The sequence below is a fragment of the Psammomys obesus genome, unplaced genomic scaffold (genome assembly GCF_907164565.1).
Source record: "Psammomys obesus unplaced genomic scaffold, mPsaObe1.curated_primary_1811, whole genome shotgun sequence".
Taxonomy (NCBI): domain Eukaryota; kingdom Metazoa; phylum Chordata; class Mammalia; order Rodentia; family Muridae; genus Psammomys; species Psammomys obesus.
In genome coordinates this window covers 44,710,177-44,725,931 of record NW_026593286.1, presented here as the reverse complement: position 1 = coordinate 44,725,931, position 15,755 = coordinate 44,710,177, and the positions used below count along the sequence as shown (strand labels likewise).

The following is a 15,755-nucleotide window of genomic DNA, read 5'->3' as shown; positions in this document are numbered from 1 at the left end:
TGTTCTCCTAAGGAAAGCAATATATTTTTTTAGTAAGAAGTTTCGTGTGTATAATATTGGAAAGCCATGATTATTTCATGAGAAAAGGTGAAACATTAAAAGAAGAACGTTAGTATATTTACAGATTTGGATTAGGTGTTAGGAGGAATTGTGAACCATTAGAATTGTTCACTGCTTAACGAAGAAACCATTTTAGAACACAAAGCAGCTGGATGTGTGAAGTGATACCCATCCAGATAAAGAACATTAGATTCTCTTGTAATCATGATGCTGTGGAGAAATGATACTGAAAATTAGACATAAAGAGATCAGCATTTACATGCTGTCCATCAATACTGTAGATGAGTCAGAGGGCAAATAGTATTGTTGTTCTTGAAGTCCAGATTTTTTAGGAACCAAGATTCCTCACTTGAGTGTGATCTGCTCAAGCTTAACTCAGGTATAAAACTGTGTGATGTAGAACTGAGTACTTTTGTGAACGTTTTAGTTTATGCTAAACATGTTTTTGTTATAATCCCAAGTGGTTGATTTTAGTTTATCCACGCCTATTATTTGTCCTTTTGTGAGCTGGAATTAGTTGAATTCTGAGGACTTTGAGGTGTATAAATATGATAGCCCAGAATAAGGAGATACAGTGGCTTGAAAGAGACAGAGGAGGACTGCTTGCTGCTCTTGCTGGTTTGCTGGTTACCTGGACTTCTGGACAGATATTCTCCCAAAAGAATCCTATGACCCTACCCAACAGGAAGAAGTAAAGAGGACTACATCCCCTTTCCCTTACAACTTTCTTTTTCCACTACCTGGGTTGGGGGGTTGAAAGAGAAATATAAGCTTTAAGGAACACCCAAATACAGTAGTGTCTGAAAACCTAGTGCCGTAGAGGACTTTCCATATGCTAATTGCCATGCCATTCTAGGGATCAGTGACACAGAAATAAGAACATCAATGTCCCTGTCCAGAGTGGAACTTGGTCAATCTGGTGGTTATTACTAAATATTTTATTTTCTCGTGAACCTGTTCTTTGTGTACATAAACATATTCATCTTACAGGGGAACTCTTGCAGTCTCTTCCTTTCTCAAATGGAAGTACAACTGGAACTCATAGCAGCTCAAAATATTTCCCTTTTCCTCCCTAACTCATTTTTGCTGAACATAGTATGTAATGAAAAGGGCTATATGCCTGATAAAATCATCAACTCACTTCTAGGGAAAGAGGTAAGCAAGAGAACAGCCATTCTACTGATTCCACAAACCTCCGGCAACAAGCTTCAATGTTCAACATTTAGAGCAGTCAGCAAAATCCAGATTTAATTACAACCAAGTAATTGTACAAAAGATCATTCATTATTCTAACTTTAATGGAAGAGAAAAGTCTACTCTAAAATGGCTTGAGTAGCATAAATGGAGATCTATTCATTAGAATCATGAAATAAAATGAAAATCTGTTTTGTTTGTAGAGCAATATGATTACCACCAGCAGTAATGACGTTATCAGAGGAAAGCCTAGTGTCTGTTAAGACACATGCAGTATTTCGGCATTGGACTTCACTTTGCTCCTTTGACATGCTCACAATAAGACCTAGATAGGTTCAGATTATCACAAACATTCCCTCCTGCTGCTTAGAGCTGATGCTTCTTACCTGTAAGGATTCAGAATACACTCTGTCCAGACACTTCTTCCCAATGAGTCTGAAAGTGCTTTTGGTTTTTAGAATTTAAACCTTCTGGCTTATTTTCATAGTATGTAGATTAAAAGACTAGTGCAGCATTTTTCTTATAAAAGATTTTATTTAAATTGGAAATGAAGCTAGGTATTGAGGAGATACAGAGACTAAAAAATAGAAATAGGGTCTTATTAGGAAAGCCCTAGGTATTTGACTTTATTTTAATCTCAAAGGAGGATTTGAGGCAGGGATTATAAAGCAGGGGCAAAGAGACTGAAATGAAGAAAGAATAAGGTGATACTGAGAAATCCAAAAGCTTGCTTTTTTATATAATTTCAATTAAGAATTCAATACATTTGCAAACACTGATATAATGATGCAGAATACGACAGGTTTGATTTTCATCTGAAAATCTTTTTTACTTGGCCTTATAGAAATGTGGCAGCTGACTGAAATAGTGGGGATGGAGGAGTAGAGTAATTAAAAAGAAGAATTGATATTTCTTGGCCAAGACTAAAAACTAAACTGAGAAAGATGCTTGGGTTTGAAGAAAAGAGAAGTATTTAGCTAGAATTATATGGAAAAGTAATCATTTGCACCAGCTATTGAAAAGCAATCATAGAGGTTGGTGTAGAAACAGCTGCTTATCTGGTTCGACATCTTGCATGTGTATGCTTGCTTACAAGCTATACTTGTTAGGGTGTTAGCACTGGTTCCTCATCACAATCACTTCCTTCTGTGTTTAGGGAAGAAGCTCCAAGTCTCCTTTCATGATCACGAAACATACATACATAAAACTTCAAATCACAGTGAAGAGCAAGTCTTTTGAGTTACAATTCAATCATCCTTCTCCCAGGCTTCCTACCTTTTCCTTTTCTTAGGCAGAGATAGGGCAAAGAGACCTATTATTGGTATTATAGTTTCCAAGTAGGGTCCATGAGATGGCTCAGATGGGAAAGGCACGTGCTCCCAAACCTAACAAGCTGGACTTCATCCATCCACAGGACCCACAGAGCTAAGGAGAAAACAGACCCCTGAAAGTTGTCCTTTGGTGTATGTGCCACCAGGCAGGCGCGCGTGCGCGCGCGCGCGCACACACACACACACACACACACACACAAACACACTTTTAAAATTCTTAAAATGCTTTCATTAGATCACCACCTTTAGAATCTGAAGTTACCTAGTACAAGGAACTAAACTTGCACTATTTTTACAGAAGGAGCAAAACTATGAGTTAAGAGGTAAATGTTCATTCACTTTATAAGAAGAATAGTGCCTTTGTTTACAGTGATCCTCTGTCTGTGATATGAGCAGGCAACTATTTAAAACAACACAATACAACCTTCTTTGAAAGTTAGATTTCATGACATGCAATAACTTTTCCAAAACTCATATTTAGCTTCTGGGTTTTTTTTTCCAGGATTCATTTTCACATCAGAGAAGTTATCTGCAAAGCTGAAGGAACACAAGCAGTGAAAGATCTGTGTTAGGAATTCAATGATGCCCCACGCCATTACAATGTAAAGGTGTCATACACATCTGTCTCTGGCCAACTTAAAAAATTCTTTTTTATTTTTTTTCTAGAAACTTGACAGATGTTCAGTGGGTTAAATAGACAGATATTGCATACAGTTCTTTTCTAATGAATAAAGAGTTATTAGGTAAAAATTTTAAACCCATATGTTTATAGGTTTTAAATTTTTGAAATAAGTTCTCTATGTGAATCATTTTAGTATCTAAAAAATTAGTAATGTCCTCATTGAAAACACTTTAAATAGCTGTACTACTAATTCAGTTTCATTTTCTCCTGGATCAAAGTATATAAAGTAGAATATTTCAGTGGTTGGTTGACTCATTCTTGAAAACTCTAAGCATCAGGTCATATTTGAGCCCAGACAGTGCATTGGACTGAGTCTCTACTATATTTCACCCTCTATAAAATTTGCTGAAATTTGGACTAGTAGACTCAATTTAGGTTTATTATCAGTAAGTTATGGCTGATGCATCTAATTTATTTCTTTAAAAGAATTACTGGATAGGATAGCCTTAGGATGCAGAAAGCATTGCCCACATAAACATGATGTGAGACTTCAGCCAGAGAGTTAATGAGGCCAGTCACAACGGTTTTGACAAGAGATGAGAAAACTTAAATTAGAAACTAAGAAACTTTAGTTGAGAACTGCAATTTTTAAGTATTCACATGCAAGTGACATTCCACAGTGAGAGCAGATTAATAAAATGGCTTCTTCCCCTTTGTTCTAGGCTATGCAAAATGGTTTTCTATGTCTTAGAAAGTAACTTTTCAATTAACACAGTACTTAGATAAATAGCATGCTAGACATTTCAATCAAACTTCATGGTTTTAGACTGGACTAATAATTTGAGGTTAATAAAATAAAAATCTGTCTTCAATGGAGATAGTTGCATAGGTAATTTAAACTGGAAAAACAACTGAATCTGAAGACAACAGGGAAATGGTTCATACAGCACCATCACATGTGGTATGGTCTTGAGATTTTGATTAACCGTAACCGAGTCCAAGCAGAAAGAGCGAGCAATGTTACCCTAACTCAAAAAATAAAATGGAGGCTACATACACTAAAATGGTACACAGTCTAGAATGAAGACATTTACTTGTATATACCTGTGCTTATTCTTTGTAAATGATTGTTTGCACTTTGGCTTGTACCTTCATTCTTAATAGCTTTCTATGTTGTTTTGTCAATTGGTTAATTTTATTGATAATTTCATACATGTATATAATGTGTTATGACCACTCTCTCCCATTATATCCCTCTTATCCCTAGCAGTCAACCCGTACCCCAAGCAATCCTTTTTTTATTAAAAAAAAAAAAAAACCTGGATTTTAAACTAAATGGGCACCAAGCTTCCACAATCACAATGAAGTATTAGAAAGCTTTTATACTGATATAGTGCTTACTTCCATTGACAAGATGAGGTTGCAGGGGAGGTTCACTTTTCTTTTTTCTTTTCTTTCTTTTATATTTTTTGATACATTGGTATAAATTTTAGTATATTGTCATAAATCCAAGGTTACTTCCAAAACTTTTAAATTGATATAACAAACTAGGATATCAGATAATGCAAGTGTTTTTTAGTTTATCAACTCATAATCAAGCCAGACACTACTCTAATTTATCATAAAAATATATATCCTAGATTTAACAGATAGACATGATTCTATAGACAAATAAATTATATAAAGATAGACAGAGTATGACATTTTAAAATGTTTTTATTATTTTGAAGATACTTTTATATTGAGACAGGTCATCTCCTGGCAGCACCCAGCCTACCTCAAAGAAGATGATGAGCATCGAAGAACCTCAATATGGAAATGGCTTCAAATATGGCAAACCAGACACCCTGGTAAAGAAAATGCTATTGCTTCATGACAGAGAGAATTCTGCCTAAAATGGGCAAGTTTGAATGCAGGCCAAGTAGACTACCAAAGTCTGCCTAGGCAGGGTAAGTATGTCCTAAATAGTTCCTGCTTGACAAATATATCTGTCAAACATACTGAGCCAGAAGGCTGAAGATGATGCTCCATCTTCAGAGTTTTGGGTGGCTGTTAAGGTAGCAAAATGTCTCTGTCAATTTTCAATTCTTTAGAAGCTGCTAACATGTGCTTCCTATTTATTTAAGTATTTAATTTTATTCCTTCTCAAGTCACTGATGGGGTTGAAGACCAGATAGTCAAAGTATTTCAATTTGCTTAGTTGCTTAGGAATTAAAAGGATGTTTGGAGTCTAGATAGATGTTTTTAGATTGATAGATACAAACTATAATAAATAACTTAGGCACAAAACTTTAGACCCTCACGGATAGGATATTTTCTTCAAGGTTGCCAAAGACATTTAAATTAAACATTGTATATAGCAGTTTTACGTATTTGTTTTAATAATTGTTTCATATTATTCTTATTATAAAAAATGACCTTTTTTATTTAGACAGAAAAGGGAAATTGTTGGAGGTTGGATGCTGATTACTGCCACTCTGTGTAAACCTGCCTAAGTCATTATACATGATTGGCTAATTAAACAGCGTATACCTGGGCAGGGCAAAATTGGATATGTGTGGCTAAGGTTCCTGGGATTTGGAGAATCTCAGGAGGAATCACTGGAAGAACAGATGGATGGGAGACAGAGGGATGGGAAGACAGCAAGAAGGAGGAGGCCACCATGGGTTAGCATGAAGAAAGAAAAAACAGGTGGGATTGGAGAAAGGACTCCAATGATGGCATGGAAAGCCTTGCCAGGCCACAGAAGAAGATGATGCAGCCAGTCCCAATGAGACCTGATAGGCTAAGGTCAGGTGGAAGGGGAGGAGGACCTCTCCTATCAGTGGACTTGGTGAGGGGCAGGGAGGAGATGAGGAAGGGAGTGTGGGATTGGGAGGAGATAAGGGAGGGGGCCACAAACAAGATATAAATTGAATAAATTTTAATAAATGAAAATAATTAAAAAAGGAGAAAATGATTAAATTTTAGAAAACACTAATAGTGACTAGAATACATTTGTTTTCTAAAATGTAATGATAGGCTCTGAAAAAGAAAGTCATCATTATGTACAATCATGTGGGCAGACTATCAGAATACAATGAAAACAATGCCTCCCATCCTTGGAAATACAAATTAGGCATCTGAATGAAGTTCTTCAATAGCTCCTTAATACTCTGCCAGGAGAAATAACTCACAACTGAGCATTTGCTGTATAGCTGTAGATTTGTAAGTTTAGTTGATTGATATTCTTGATTTGGAGTATAAAAATCAGTTATTTTCCAAAAATTATATTTGTAATCATTTTTATTCATTATTCATATATAGTTTAATTTAGATCTGAGGAACAACTTAGGTGTCTAATTTTCAATAGACTACAGAAAAAAAAATTCCCAATTTTACCATTTAGCTATAATATCATATGTGCATTTAAGGGTAAACGAGTTGAGGACACAATAGAAATCAAGAAGGTATAAGATAATGAAGGAGAAGAAAAACAAAAGGATTTTTAAACTCATCATAAGTGGTAAAGAAATTAAGAACTACTGTATTGGATCTTCAGACACACATCAGTCATGCGGCACCATTTGCACATCAGAATTCAGACAGAAATAAAAATTCCAGTTACACAAAAACTTGTGATTTTCAGTATTATAGACAGAACAGATACGTTAATATTTAAGTAATTTTTATTTTATTTTTATCTTCTAATGTTCATTTGAACATTAGAAGAAAATAATAAAGTGGGATATGACAAACAGCAAATCTAAGGTTCTAAGCAAGCAATATTTGCCATAAAATGATAGCTTGCCAATAATCTATCATGCAATGAAACATGTATCCCTTTTCTTTTTTATATTAATTTTTATTTTTTAATATTAATCACAGGTTATTTACTTTGTATCCCAGCCGTAGCTCCCTCCCTCATTCCCTGCCAATCCCACCCTCTCTTCTTCATCTCCTCCCTCCCTGCCCCTTTCCAAGTCCACTGCTAGGGGAGGTTCTCCTCCCTTCCATCTGATCCTAGCTTATCAGGTATCTTCAGGACTGGCTGCCATATCCTCCTCTGTGGCCTAGCAAGGCTGCTCCTCCCTCGGGGGGTGGGGGGAGATAAAGGAGCCAGTCATTGAGTTCATGTCACCACACTTTAATGTTAGGCTGCCATATTCCACACTGGAATTTTATAAAGCTGTTTTCTACAGGAAAAATTCTCCAGCCTGGTAATTGCTGTTATACCAGCTTCAAATTCCATTTCACTTTATCCTTCCTCATCAAAACATTCATATTGTTTATCTTTGGCAAGAAGGTTTATAATCCCTCTCATTAAGATTCTTAATAGATATTGCAAGCCTTGGAGCAGGAGCCACTAAGAAGCAATTTAAAATAACTATGTGTCAGTTGCATAGGTTGTGTTGGACTGGAGGAACAAGATAAGAGCATAATGTTAATAAACAAGAACATTTCAACTCCTAACATTTCTATTCTTTTAACCTAGGGGTTTAACAACTTTCAGAAGAAAAATTATATTGAAGATCCTTAATATATTACATTAGGTTATATGACATCAAAGAAGATACAAAATAATCCTTCCATGTTTAAAGTATTTATGTTTATTGTGGCTCAGATTAACACAATGTTAAACTGTTTATCAATAGTATTAGCCTCATATTTGCCAGTTTATCTACACTGGTCTGTGGAAACTGTAAAGTTAGGGAGCCAGAAACAGCTACTGTCACTAGGATGAGGTATAATCTGCAGAATGCCACAAGGCGCATCATATGCAAGTAAATCCAGCCTTGATGGAAAAAAGAATCCCATCTGAAAGCTGAAAATATCCCGAAGGATTCTGGACGATTGGATCACATTGTAAGTCAGCACTAAGTAATTTAAGTCAGGGAGATACCACGATAGTCAGTTCTGCTCCACAGATAGAGTGCTGTGCAATTGACCCAAGAGGGTTAATTTTCACTCCAACGATGATAGTACTTTGGGGTTAAAATTAGTAATAACATGTTTAATGTTACTATTTAAGTGAGATTTTTTAAAAAACCTGTTCTTCATATATATAAATGGATTTCATCACCTAGTTTTTGTCATTATTTCAACCTACCTGCATCTATACATCTATCTGTGTTTAAATATTTAGAGATATCTTGATATATTGGCATAAACATATAGATATTTATGCCTATATAGATATATAAAATGCATGTATTTCTATATACAATATCTACAAATACTTGTGTTTTATATACAGACATATGAGAATACTATTAAATTATGCAAAATATACATTATATGCTTGTGTATTTTACATACAGGAAAACAGAGAGAGAGAAGAAAGAACTTTCCTTGTGTGATATTACCTTCCCGAACATCTCAATTTTGCCTTTGAGTTAAGAGTCTTTTTCTGAATGATCTCATAGAGTCTATACAGGAGCTGGTTTAAACATTCCCTTCGTAATAATTCTCCTTACTCCTTCTGCTAGTCACAAACTTGTCATTTATGAAATCAATCATCACTCAATTTTTCCAGTTTTTGAAAAGGTTGAAATTTAGGTAACGTGCATATCTTCATTCAGCCAGTGAGAGAACAGCCTATGCAGCCACCAAAGGAAGGAGTTCCCCCCCACCCCCCCGCACTGTAGAAAGCAAACCTCCTTTAATTCCTTGGTGCTGGAAACATGCTAATTACCAGGTCACTTCTTTCTGTGGTGCTTTTCTTGAATGAAAGCTTGCCGTGCCTTCCATCTTCTACTTCTATGGAATGCAAAGCTAACCAACTTTCCAGAAACTAACCTTATCTTTCAGACGCGTTGCATTCATGCCACTGCTGTTGGTGGTGATTCTTTTAAAGTAATATAATAGCATTTACAAAGATAATTTTATACCTTTGGAAAAAAATGATAAAGTATCTAATCCAAACATTCCCCCTCCCCCCAGTTTAGCTGAAGATTCTTCTAAATGACTATGTGACCCAATTCAATTAGATAAAAGTGAATACTTCTGTTGAGCCACAGGTACTAACGTCTTCTCTTGGGTCCACCTAGCCAGAGGGGATGTACTGGAGCACCAGATCAACATCCCAACAAGTGCAGATTCTGTCTCACAGGCAGGGCTCAGTGAGTGGCTGACATAGTCCATCTTTTTTATTTAAATATATGGAGGAAATAAAACAATTTCTCCAATGCTACACATAAGAAGCTAAAGCCATGCATCCATTTTTAAAAATGTGTATTTGGGAATAACATACATTGTTATATAGTTATACTGGTTTCTAATTTCCTTAGCACTCATTAATTGACTTAACTTCATTTGAGTATTTTGATAACCCTGTGACTTATTAAACATTTTTTTCTCAACTAGGATGGCAACAAAAAAAGAGGCACAAGGAAGTGGAAGATTTGTCCATAGTACACTTCCTACAAATGGCAAAGGTGGGTATAGAATGTGGATCCTCTGGCATGTCCATCAAGCTTGCATCTGTTCTGAGATGCCACAGCTCAAATTCACCCTTCAGTATCAAGCAACTATATCCACTGTCTACCATGTGCTTTCGACTACATTATGTCTAACAAAGAAAAGAAAAAAAAAAGAGTAAAATAAATAAACAAGTAAATAAATAAATAGTCCCTAGTTTTAACAAGTAAGCACTAATATTAGACAATTCTAAGGTTTGGTGACATATAGCAATGTAAGGAAATAAACTGTCATGTTTTGGTTTGAGTGCAAATTGTCCACATAGGCTTATTTGAGTGTTTGGTTGATTCACCTGTTTGGTAAGAATTAGGAGATGTGGCCTTTTTGAAAGAGAAGTGGCTGGAATGAAGAAGGTGTGACACTGACATGGGCTTTGAGGTTTAAAGAGCCCAGCTAGATTTCTCTCTGCTTCTTTGGATCAGAAGTAAGCTCTTAGCTTCTGCTCAGTACCCACCATGGCTGCCTGCTTCCTGCCATGCACCCTGCCATAATGTTCACAAACTCACTCTCTGAAATTGTAAGCAAGCTCTCAGTTAAATGCTTAGTTGCCTTGGTTAGAGCGTAGTGTTTCTTCACAGTAAGAGAAAAGTAACTAAGACATAGTATCTCACAAACTTGCAGTCAACAACATTTGGTTCAAAATCACCAACTTTCTATTATATTGTGAATCTCTCTTCACTTATACGGAAGTTATATAAACTCTGAATGTTCTAATACTGTCCAGTGTTAAGTACCCCCAGTTGTTCATTGCTCCTAGTATCCATGGGTGTTAATCAAGGAAAGAAACAAAACTCCTGAGTTAGAATTAATCTTAGCGCTCTTCAGTCTAGTTCTTAGGAGAACCATGATGAATAACATCAAAGAACCTCCACCTTCCCTGCATCCTGCTGCAGGCTCTCTACTCTCACTTCTGTGTCCTTGCTCTCACCTCACTTGATCTACAGTTTTAAATGTGCTCTCTGCTCCCTTGGAATTGAAGCCCAAATAACTCTCCCCATTATGGTAAACATAAGCCTCCACTGCTCCTGATCCTTCTCAGTCAAAGTATTCTCCTGTGGCCACAGCCCATCTTTCAAAGATTTTAACTTTTCTTTTGCACAGCTTTACAGAAACCCTAAGGGAGAAAAGATTATAGCCAGAATATACATAATGCACATGTTTCTCCATTAATAAGTCTCTCTGTCTGTTTCTGTCTTTCCATCTCTCTCTCTCTCTCTCTCTCTCTCTCTCTCTCTCTCTCTCTCTGTGTGTGTGTGTGTGTGTGTGTGTGTGTGTGTGTGTTTGTGATGTTCTCAGTGAGAGAGGAGTATATTTTCTCTTTTCAAGGAGAAACATTCTCTCCTCCCCTCAGGTTTCTGGCTGCTGGATGCTTGCTGATTAATTTAAACCTACACACAACTGGTTTCCTTATTAATGATTCTGCCAGGTTTCCAGAACATAGTGGGATTAACTTGCTCTCAGAGCAGACTGCTCTTTTTTTAAAGGCGCCATTGCCTTATAAAAAACATGAGAGGATATGTAGCATCGTAATACCAATGTGAACATGGAAAAACCATGGTTTTTCTCCTCAGAGCTTTGGAATATATCTGTCTAATGGAAGTTATCAATATTTTATGCCATGCTCCTGTGGTCAGACATCTATAACATACCCAGAGACTCCCTACACTTGCGCCAGCAAATCAAGAAAACATCTAAAACACTAACTGCAGTGACTGGAGTGAAGAAACATCAAGGAGGTAAGGCTGAAATGAGATTGTAACTTAGATGTAAATCTAAACAATTTCATTAAACCACATGTGAAGAAAGATCATGGGAACAGCAGGCAGCTTGTAAGTATAGCAGAAATGGAAAGAATAATAAGTCCTGGTGCTTCACACCCACGTGTTCTCCGAGGGGAGTCTGATGAGACAGGTCATGCCTTGTGTGTGAGGACACACATACTCCTTAACAGCTTTACAGAATCAAGCCCACTCTGAACAGAGCCCACCACAGCTTCCCACACAGCTTGCTTCATGGAAAATGGCCTATGGGTCTGGCTTAAACAAACTCATTGTGAACTGTGGTTTTACAAACTCCCTTCGTGGGAGCCACTTTCAGATGCACTTTCACAGTATTATTTGTCCAAAATGCTGAGCCCTGAAAACTGGAGGAACAGAGCTAGACATTATATGGATATCAAACAACCAGCTGTCCTCTTTACAAGAGTATATTTACTCTTTGTTTTCATGCCTTTGTAAATCACCACACTAATGTATACTCTTCCAGTGCATGCAACTGCAAAATGGAGGCCAGAATTAGTCAGCAGCAGTCCCTAGACCTCAGACGCTTATACTCATTATCTTATATCAGGACTCCTCATACATACATACATACACATGAAAGAAGATGCATTCCATTCCACTGCTATTTTAGTTTCCAATACTTTAAATGAATGACATTTGGGAGACACATTCTGAACTGAGACAAATATTCTGAAATTTCTAGTAGCCAAAAAGATCATTAGCAAATGCACCAGCAGCACTCACAGAGGCATAACCAAGTGACCATCTCTGGACTTTAGTCACAGTAGTGCTCTGCCAAGGATAGATGTGAAATTAGTCTACCTTCAATTAGCTGAGACTAACAACACAGAAATAGATGTAGACACAGACAGCGCCTCCTTGTCCTCTGAATTCAGTAAGGATGACTTGTATTAAAATTTGATTGCATGGGTCTTGTATGGGGGTGTGAATTACATTCTTAACAAGATACTCAGATCAGTTTTTACAGTATACACATGTATGTTTCCTAATAGATAAGTAATATACCCATTCACTATAAATAAGCCAATACAATAGGAAAGGAAAGGCAAAGAAATTTAATTCTTTAAGGCAGGAAAAAGAAGAAAGGGATTAAATATTTCCTCAGTTGGCTATCTATTCTCTTTGTTTAATGCTGGGACTGACAGCATGAAGCAAAGGAATGCCAGATGTAACTATAGCATGAAAAGCAGACCTGGGAACTGTCCAGCTTTCTGTTCCCACAGACACACTGAACAGTCCCCAGAGCTGAGATTTTCTCTGAATCCAGGATTCAGCCAAATGTCTCTATGGCAAACCTGGGGTTCAGTTCCAGGACTGGAGCTTGACCATCCTAGTGCATTAGCAAGACTCTAACCAGAAGCAGCTTGTCAACAAAGCAGTGTCAAGGCAGAGCTATGCTTTCCTTCCAGCAGAGCAGCTGTTTAGCATGCCTGTGTTGGACTTTGGAAAATGGCTGAATATTTAGGCAAATATTAGAAGGATGAAAAAACTTAGAAATATAAAATACTTCAGAAAATAAAACACTAGATTTTCACAATTATGTACATAAACAAAAATTAAAAGCTCTGGGGGAAAAAAAAGCAGGAATCGTGATTCTAAAATGCAGATTACAAGCCAGGAGTCTCCTCAAGCTTTTCTGTGGCTTCTGATTACATGAATGGTGTAAAATTCTGCTTGAGTAAGGCCCTGTCCCTGAGCACTTTCCAAATACAAAACCTGTGTTTACTTCCCATGACCACGCCTTCAAAGTGACAAGATTCTTTGTTCCTTTCTATTTGGGACATGTTTTTAAAAATTAAATTCTAAGTGTGTTTCCACCAGAGGGCAGTGAATAAAAAACAAACAAACAAATGGCTCTTTTCACTGAACAGAAACTGCCTCTAAAATCAGATAAAAGCATTCTACTTTCCAGCAGTTTTGCAGGCTCCGATACTGTCTAAAAATCCTTATTTGCTCACCTCTCCTGGACTTGTCTTCAGTGGTGTCATTTCCCAGGACTCAAAGCGTGGCCTATAAACAGATCCCAGGAGGAAACAGGGAGGCTGATTTTATAAAACATAAAGCATTTCTGTCACCTTAGATGTGCTGTCCCGCACGTCCATACTGGGCCTACCTGGCTCTGAAATGGCTTCCCTGTTGGCCAAGGGACTTGGTAGGCTCCACTCACTGTTTTTCATTGTTGTGAGGAGACACTGGCAAGAGGCCTCAGGAACTCTCTAACTCCTGTGAATACTGAGTAGGAAACCTGTGAGGAAAGAAAGGACAGCAATGCCATCCAGTGGTCAGCCAGGAGTCTCGCTGCCTGTGACAGCCTCCAGCTCACTCTATACTGCTTGGGCTTTGCAGAAGCTTAAAAATTCTTTCTGCAGGGAACTAACCATGGCAAACAAAAGTCAGGCCAAAATCTGAGCTCCTTTCAACCTCACAGCCTACCTTCTCAATTGAAAAATAAGAATAAAGGTGGTGTGGCTAATCCAGGTCCCGGAAACTAATGTAGGAAGCTCTATTCTCAGAAACACTCAAGTGCAATGGCTTCCCAAAAACACTTCACCACCTTTTAAATGCAGAGTTTGTTGATCACCAGTACAATAGCAACAGCAAGGGGTGTGGCTCAAGAATCTGAATTTCTAAAGGAATTCAGGGCAATCTGCTAAAGTGATTGTGGCCTCAGCTAAGGACTGGCTATTGGTAATTCACTGCTTTTATCCCTCTTCTCCCTTCAGATGGCATTGTATCCATCTTGATTCTACCTGTAGTCATCTTTCCTGGCTCTAATAAAAGAGCCATTTCTTCAGAACCCATCAGTGCCTGATGTTAAACAAGTTGTGTGTGTGTGTGTGTGTGTGTGTGTGTGTGTGTGTGTGTGTGCGCGCGCACGCACGCCTGCATGCACATGCACAGTGTGTATGTTTACGTGTGTAAATTGATGTAAAATAAATTATAGACAGACAGTCAGATAGACATACTGGCAGACAGATATATAGGATTGAATTTTTAAAAATTCTGAGCAGCTTTTTGCTTCTCCAATTTACAGAGCAGAGTCCCCTAAGTCTTAGGCTTTCTGCAAAGAGAGCTGTTCCCCACAAGATAAACTGACCCAGCCAGAGTCCTACTCTTCCCATTTCTGATGGCCGTGTCTGTGTCTCTAGAAGTTCTCTCCAACATTTGTGTATTCACCAACACAGCAGACTAAGTTGATTCTCTAGGTTGTCTTGTATAACACCTGCAGATTTTTGTTTTTTCCTAGAAAGCTAAGTCCTGTTTCCTAAATCTCTTAGTCCAGTTTTGAATAGGCGGATATGTCAGAAATCCCTCTTGCAAACACTATGTCGTAGGAAGCAAGCCTACAAGTGCTTCATAAACAGGGTTTCCACAGTTACAGGATGCCCTTTGCGTAAATATCAGAACTATTATTTTTTTCCTTTTTCTTCAAAGTTTGTTCTTCCTAATTTCCATTTTCTTTTACTTCCCATAAAGTCAAGGTGCTGAGGCCCAAGTCGATAATGTTGCCTGCAGTCTGTGAGAATAAATACATGCACAGAAATTCATGCAAACTTACCATCATCCTGAATGAAAGAATCTAAGTCAAAACAAGAATGAGTTAAAATTGTAGAAGTAGAAAATAGCAAGTACTATTACTGTACTCTTAGACTACAGCATGCGTGTTTCAAAATTATTAATAACTGACTGTTCAGCAAATCTCTGTGAACACATATCTTGCCTGGGTTGTGAGGATGCCCTGGGTGATAATAGAAAGAACAAGAGAGTATCTAGGCTATTAAAGAAATATATTTTCAGAAGAAGCCAAGCCTACAACTTTAAGTGTTAGAAATTGCTTCAAGGAAATATATACTAAGACATGCATAAAAGGTATAATAACTGTGTGTTGTTAGGGCTTGATGGAAGACTGCCATAGCCAGTAGTAATCACAGGATGCTGATGGGAGAAACAGTCCTTACATTAAACAGTGTTAATGAACAAAACCACCTAAGTAGGTTCTCTGGAAAAGATCATAAAATGTATCTGGAGGAAAAAGATGCCATTGAAAAGAACATGCCCCTGAATCTGGAATTCATGAGGATGGCATTTGGCTAGACTATGTATAAGATGAAATGTAAAATTCAGAATTAATCCTATTGAAAGGACCAGGTCTGACCCCCTCCCTCAAAAGTCATCAGTTCCAAGAACTAGGCCATAGGTCACCTCTTCCAGGAATAAGAAACCCATAAAATTCCCTACCCAAGGAATAGCCTGTAGGTAACCACAAGAATGGGAAGGTATCTTATC

At 37.5% G+C, this 15,755-nt stretch overlaps 1 long non-coding RNA gene across 1 annotated transcript in view; it reads right to left on the bottom strand.

Moving 5' to 3' along the window:
* The window catches only part of LOC129683916 (uncharacterized), an 81,102-nt gene extending 67,505 nt beyond the window's left edge, over window positions 1-13,597 (bottom strand). The window contains exon 1 of the long non-coding RNA XR_008721218.1: window positions 13,427-13,597. This is a non-coding gene — a long non-coding RNA (uncharacterized LOC129683916). The remainder of the gene's footprint in view (window positions 1-13,426) is intronic.
* Between the last annotated feature and the right edge of the window lie 2,158 nt (window positions 13,598-15,755).